This window comes from Heterodontus francisci, chromosome 7 (assembly GCF_036365525.1).
Source record: "Heterodontus francisci isolate sHetFra1 chromosome 7, sHetFra1.hap1, whole genome shotgun sequence".
NCBI classification, from domain to species: domain Eukaryota; kingdom Metazoa; phylum Chordata; class Chondrichthyes; order Heterodontiformes; family Heterodontidae; genus Heterodontus; species Heterodontus francisci.
Genome location: NC_090377.1, coordinates 12,637,456 through 12,644,879, shown reverse-complemented (window position 1 = coordinate 12,644,879; position 7,424 = coordinate 12,637,456).

Sequence of the window (7,424 nt, the reverse complement as noted above, 5' to 3'; positions counted from 1 at the left end):
AGTTTGCAGATGATCCAAAAATTGGCCATGTGGTTGATAATGAAGAAGGAAGCTGTAGATTGCAGGAAGATATCAATGGACTAGTCAGGTGGGCGGAACAGTGGCAAATGGAGTCCAATCCGGAGAAGTGTGAGGTAATGCATTTGGGGAAGGCTAATAAGGCAAGGGAATACACAATAAATGGTAGAAGACTGAGAAGTGTAGAGGAACAGAGGGACCTTAGTGTGCAGATCCTCAGATCTCTGAGGGTAGCAGGACAGGTGGATAAGGGGATCAAGAAGACATACAGGCTACTTGGCTTTATTAGTCGAAGCATGGAATACAAGAGCAGGGAGGTTATACTGGAACTGTATAAAACACTGGTTAGGCCACAGCTGGAGTACTGCTTGCAGTTCTGGTCACTGCACTATAAGAAAGATGTGATTGCACTAGAGAGGGTACAGAAAAAAATTACAAGGATGCTGCCTGGACTGGAAAAATTTTCGTTATGAGGAAAGACTGGATAGGCTAGGGTTGTTTTCTTTGGAACAGAGGATGCTGAGGGGAGACCTAATTGAAGTGTATAAAATTGAGAGGCCTAAATAGAATGGATAGGTGTCCATAACCAGGGGGAATAGATTTAGGGCAAGAAGTAGGAGGTTTGGAGGGGATCAAGGGGAAGATTTTTCACCCAGAGGTTGGTGGGTATCTGGAACACACTGCCTGAATGGATGGTAGAGGTAGAAACCAGCATAACATTTAAAAATTACTTGGCTATGTACTTGAAGTGCCGTAACCAAGAATCGGAAAGTGGGATTAGGTTGGACGGCTACTTGTTGGCTAGCATGTACACGGTGGGCCAAATGGCTGTAACTTTCTATGACGTTGAGAAGGCAGATGATGCCTCAGCTTAATGTTTCGTCTGAAAGATGCACCTCTGACGGTGTCAACCTGGTTTATGTGCTCACCCTCCCCCACCCCAGAGCGAGACATGTACCGACAACCTTCCGACTCCAAGGTGAGAGTGCTACCTGCTGATCAATGGCTGACCGACCAACACTTCAGGATGGGAAGACACCAAATAAATATTTGATCAGGAAAAGTCCAAGTGTAGTCGTGAGTCAATTCCACAGAGGAGTGGATGGAAGAAACACATTATTCAAGAGTACATATTGAAGTAAAAGTTAAAAATTTAGGAAGTGTTGCCTCTCTTCCTGACAACTCATTTAAAATAGAAACTATGATTTGCACACTTTATGCAAAAACATTACACAAATGTGTTATTAAAAAGTTTTAGTTTGTATAGGAACAAAAGATAAAAGTTAACAAGATAGACAACAGGCACACAGTTCTCATTGCTTAATAACTTTTAAACTGGGCTCCACAATGTCCTCAGATTTCTGTGTGGGACCAGAGGAACAGGTGGAGGCCGTTCAGCCCAGAGTCTGTCCCACCAGGCAATTCGATCATGGTTGATCTGTACCTCAACTCCATATTGCCAACCATACCTCAGTCTTGAACATTTCAATTGGTTCCACTGTCGTTTGGCAGAAAGAGTTCCAGATTTCCACTACCTTTGTGCGAAGACATGCTTCTTGCCTTCACTCCTGAATGGCCGAGCACTTATTTTAAGGTTATGTCTCTCTTTCACTGGACTCCCTCTACCACAGTACATAGTTTCTCTATCTATCCTATCAACTCCTTATCATTTTAAACAAACACCCACCTTAACCTTCCAAACACAAAACAAGTATGTGCAACCTGTCATCATAATTTAACCATCTTAGTCCCAGTATCATTCTGCTGAATCTGCACTGCATTGGCTCCAAAGCTAATATATCCTTCAATGTGCAGTGCCCAGAACTGAGAGCAGTATTTCATATGGGGTCTGACCAAGGTTTTATTGAAGTATCATTTCCTTCTCTTTGTATTTCATCCCCTTTGAGATAAAGGCCAACATTCCATTAAATGTCTTCTTCTTTAAAGACAGATATTTATATAGAACCTTGGATGACTTCAGGGTCCCCAAAGTGCTTTACAGCCTGTGAAGTATTTTTGAAATGTAGTTGTTGTTGTAATGTAGGACATACAGCAGTCATAAATCCTGTCTCTTATAACCTTTTCCAACATTTTACCCACAACCGAAGTAAGGCTCACAGGTCTAGAATTACCAGGGCTGTCTCTACTCCCCTTCTTGAACAAGGGGACAACATTTGCTATCCTCCAGTCTTCCGGCACTATTCCTGTCGACAATGACGACATAAAGATCAAGGACAAAGGCTCTGCAATCTCCTCCCTAGCTTCCCAGAGAATCCTAGGATAAATCCCATCTGGCCCAGGGGACTTATCTATTTTCACACTTTCCAAAATTGCTAACACCTCCTCCTTGTGAACCTCAATCCCATCTAGCCTAATAGCCTGAATCTCAGTATTCTCCTCGACAACATTATCTTTCTCTACTGTAAATACTGACGAAAAATATTCATTTAACGCTTCCCCTATCTCCTCTGATTCCACACACAACTTTAGATTAGATTAGAGATACAGCACTGAAACAGGCCCTTCGGCCCACCGAGTCTGTGCCGAACATCAACCACCCATTTATACTAATCCTACACTAATCCCCTATTCCTACCAAACATCCCCACCTGTCCCTATATTTCCCTACCACCTACCTATACTAGTGACAATTTATAATGGCCAATTTACCTATCAACCTGCAAGTCTTTTGGCTTGTGGGAGGAAACCGGAGCACCCGGAGAAAACCCACGCAGACACAGGGAGAACTTGCAAACTCCACACAGGCAGTACCCGGAATCGAACCCGGGTCCCTGGAGCTGTGAGGCTGCAGTGCTAACCACTGCGCCACTGTGGCGCCCCCACTACTATCCTTGATTGGCCCTCATCCTAACATAAACCTTCTTCTTCCTCTTGACAAGCGCTTCAACTTCTTTAGTAAACCACGGCTCCCTCGCTCGACAACTTCCTCCCTGCCTGACAGGTACATACTTATCAAGGACACGCAGTAGCTGCTCCTTGAATAAGCTCCACATTTCGATTGTTCCCATCCCCTGCAGTTTCCTTCCCCATCCTACGTATCCTAAATCTTGCCTAATCGCATCATAATTTCCTTTCCCCCAGCTATAATTCTTGCCCTGCGGTATATACCTGTCCCTGCCCATCGCTAAGGTAAACCTAACCGAATTGTGATCACTATCACCAAAGTGCTCACCAACTTCTAAATCTAACACCTGGCCGGGTTCATTACCCAGTACCAAATCCAATGTGGCATCGCCCCTGGTTGGCCTGTCTACATACTGTGTCAGAAAACCCTCCTGCACACACTGGACAAAAACTGACCCATCTAAAGTACTCGAACTATAGTATTTCCAGTCAATATTTGGAAAGTTAAAGTCCCCCATAACAACTACCCTGTTACTCTCGCCCCTGTCGAGAATCATCTTCGCTATCCTTTCCTCTACATCTCTGGAACTATTCGGAGGTCTATAAAAGACTCCCAACAGGGTGACCTCACCTCTCCTGTTTCTAACCTCGGCCCATACTACCTCAGTAGACGAGTCCTCAAATGTCCTTTCTGTCGCTGTAATACTCTCCTTGATTAACAATGCCACAACCCCCCCTCTTTTACCATCTTCTCTGTTCTTACTGAATTACTGCAAGGTTAGTACAAATGGGTGGTTGTTGGTCGGCACAGAGTCGGTGGGCCGAAGGGCCTGTTTCAGTGCTGTATCTCCAAATAAAATAAATAAATAATAAACTGACTTTATGTCTGTACTGCTGGAGGCAGAGACTAGTGGGGTACCGCAGAGATTGGTGCTAGGACCCCAGCTATTCACAATTTTGATGAGGGAACTAAATGTAATATCTCCAAATTTGCAGATGACACAAAACTGGGTGGGAGGGTGAGTTGTGAGGAGGATGCAGAGAGGCTTCAGGGTGATTTGGACAAGTTGAGTGAGTGGGCGAATGCATGGCAGATGCAGTATAATGTGGATAAATGTGAGGTTATCCACTTTGGTAGCAAAAACAGGAAGGCAGATTATCTGAACGGCTATAAACTGAGAGAGGGGAATATGCAGCGAGACCTGGGTGTTCTCGTACACCAGTCACTGAAGGTAAGCATGGAGGTGCAACAGGCGGTAAAAAAGGCAAATGGTATGTTGGCCTTCATAGTGAGAGGATTCGAGTACAGGAGCAGGGATGTCTTGCTGCAATTATACAGGGCCTTGGTGAGGCCACACCTGGAATATTGTGTGCAGTTTTGGTCTCCTTATCTGAGGAAGGATGTTCTTGCTATAGAGGGAGTGCAGCAAAGGTTTACCAGACTGATTCCTGGGATGGCAGGACTGACTTTATGAGGAGCGATTGAGTCGGTTAGGATTATATTCGCTGGAGTTCAGAAGAGTGAGGGGGGGTCTCATAGAAACCTATAAAATTCTAACAGGACTTGACAGGGTAGATTCAGGAAGGATGTTCCCGATGGTGGGGGAGTCCAGAACCAGGGGTCATTGTCTAAGGATACGGGGTAAAGCTTTCAGGACTGAGATGAGGAGAAATTTCTTCACCCAGAGAGAGAGTGGTGAGCCTGTGGAATTCGCTACCACAGAAAGCAGTTGAGGCCAAAACATTGCATGTTTTCAAAAAGGAGTTAGATATAGCTCTTGGGTTTAAAGGGATCAAAGGGTATGGGGCGAAAGCCAGAACAGGCTACTGAATTGGATGATTAGCCATGATCATAATGAATGGCAGAGAAGACTCGAAGGGCCAAATGGCCTACTCCTGCTCCTATTTTCTATGTTTCTATGAGAGGGCACAGAGGAGATTCACCAGGATGTTGCCTGGGCTGGAGCATTTCAACTATGAAGAGAGACTGGATAGGCTAGGGTTGTTTTCCTTAGAGCAGAGAAGGCTGAGGGGGGGGACCTGATTGAGGTATACAAAATTATGAGAGGCGTAGATAGGAAGAAACTTTTTCCCTTAAAGGAGGTGTCAATAACCAGGGGGCATAGATTTAAGGTAAGGGGCTGGAGGTTTAGAGGGGATTTGTGGAATATATTTTTCACTCAGAAGGTGGTTGGAATCTGGAACACACTGTCACCAAGGGGTGGTAGAGGCAGGAACCCTCACAACATTTAAGAAGTATTTAGTTGAGCACTTGAAATGCCATAGCATACAAGGCTATTGGCCAAGTGCTGGAAAATGGGATTAGAATAGATGGGTGCTGGATGGCCAGTACATACACGATGGGCTGAAGGGCCCATTTCTGTGCTGTATAACTCTATGACTCCCAATTTCCCTTCATTCCTAAATAAATGGAGTCAGATTTGCAATTTTCCAAATTAGGAATCAAGAGAGCCTTCCAACAGGTTCCTCCCCCAGAGTTATTTTTAGCTTCCCTTGCACCACTGGTATTTTATCCTCTTCCTCTACTGGGAAAAGATATTCAAAAAGTACTTTAATTTAACAATTCTTCATTGTCTATTACAGTTATCATCAGCGTCTGTCTTTGAATGGGATCACATTCTCCTGTACCACTTTCTTTTAATATTAAAGCTTACTGGTAGCTGATATCCCTTGTAAATTTTACAATCCATATTCTCTTCCTGTACTTAATATCCCTTTTTAATAACTCTGCCAGTCTACTGTATTTCAACTTTTCTTTCCATTTGTCCACTTGATATTGGCCTTTATCTCATTTGTTGAACACATTTGTTTAACTGCATAAGCGGACCATATCTCTATTGAGCCAAACACTTACTTACGGTACCAAATGTCTCAGTACAATTGTCTCAAGAACTCAATTCTATCCTCTCCTTCAGGCCCCTAGACCCCAGGCATTGGAGTTCCCTCCCTAAATCTTTGCATCTTTCTCTCACCTCACTATTTTAAAATGACACCTTAAAACCTACGGCCCAAGTTTGTTTTTTGAAAAAAAAATTTCACAGTATGTGGACATCACCGGCAGGTCAGCATTTGTTACCTATTCCTAATTGCCATTGAATGGAGTGACTAGCTAGGCCATTTCAGAGGGCAGTTTTGAGTCAACCGCATTACTGTGGGAGTCACATGTAGGTCAGACCAATTAAGGATGGCAGATTTCCATTCCTGAAGGGCATTAATGAACCAGATGGGTTTTTAAAATGACAATCGATGATAGTAATGGTGCCATGAAACTGAGACTAGCTTTCAATTCCAGATATTTATAAATTCAATTTAATTAAATCTAAATTCCACCAGCTGCCATGGTGAGATGTGAACCCATGTCCTGAGAGCATTAGCCTGGGCCTCTGAATTACTAGCCCAGTGACATTACTGCTATGCCACTGTCTCCGTTTTGGTGAGGTCCTAACATCTTGTGGTTTGGTGTCATCCAGTGAAGCACTTTATAAGAACAAAGAACAAAGAACAGTACAGCACAGGAACAGGCCATTCGGCCCTCCAAGCCTGCGCCGATCTTGATGCCTGCCTAAACTAACACCTTCTGCACTTCCGGGGCCCATATCTCTCTATTCCCATCCTATTCATATATTTGTCAAGATGCCTCTTAAACGTCACTAATGTACCTGCTTCCACCACCTCCCCCGGCAGCAGGTTCCAGGCACTCACCACCCTCTGTGTAAAACACTTGCCTCGCACATCCCCTCTAAACTTTGCCCCTCTCACCGTAAACCTATGTCCCCTAGTAACTGACTCTTCCACCCTGGGAAAAAGCTTCTGACTATCCACTCTGTCCATTCCACTCATAACTTTGTAAACCTCTATCATGTCGCCCCTCCACCTCCGTCGTTCCAGTGAAAACAATCCGAGTTTATCCAACCTCTCCTCATAGCTAATGCCCTCCAGACCAGGCAACATCCTGGTAAACCTCTTCTGTACCCTCTCCAAAGCCTCCACATCTTTCTGGTAGTGTGGCAACCAGAATTGCACGCAATATTCTAACTAAAGTTTTGTACAGCTGCAGCATGACTTTGTGCCATTTTATTCTGTTTTTACCTCAGCTGTCCAGTTCTGGGCGCCGCACCTTAGGAAAGATATGAAGGCATTGGAGAGAGTACAGAAAAGTTTCATGAAAATGGTTTCAGGGACGACGGTAAATTGGAGAAGTTGGGACAGTCTTTCTTGAAGAGAAGGCTGAGGGGAGATATGACAGAGGTATTTAAAATCCTGGAGGAGTGGATAGGAAAAAAACTGTTCTAATTTGTGAAAGGATCAAGAAGGCACAGATTTAAAGTAATTGGCAAAATTGACATGAGGAAAACTTCTTCACGCAGCGAGTGGTTAGGGCCTGGAATGCACTGCCCGAGTGTGCGGTGGAAGCAGGTTCAATCGGATCATTCAAAAGGGAATTAGACTGTTATCCGAAAAGGAAGAATGTGCAGGGTTAGGGGAAGATTGGTGAATTGCTCATTCGGAGAGTCAGTGAA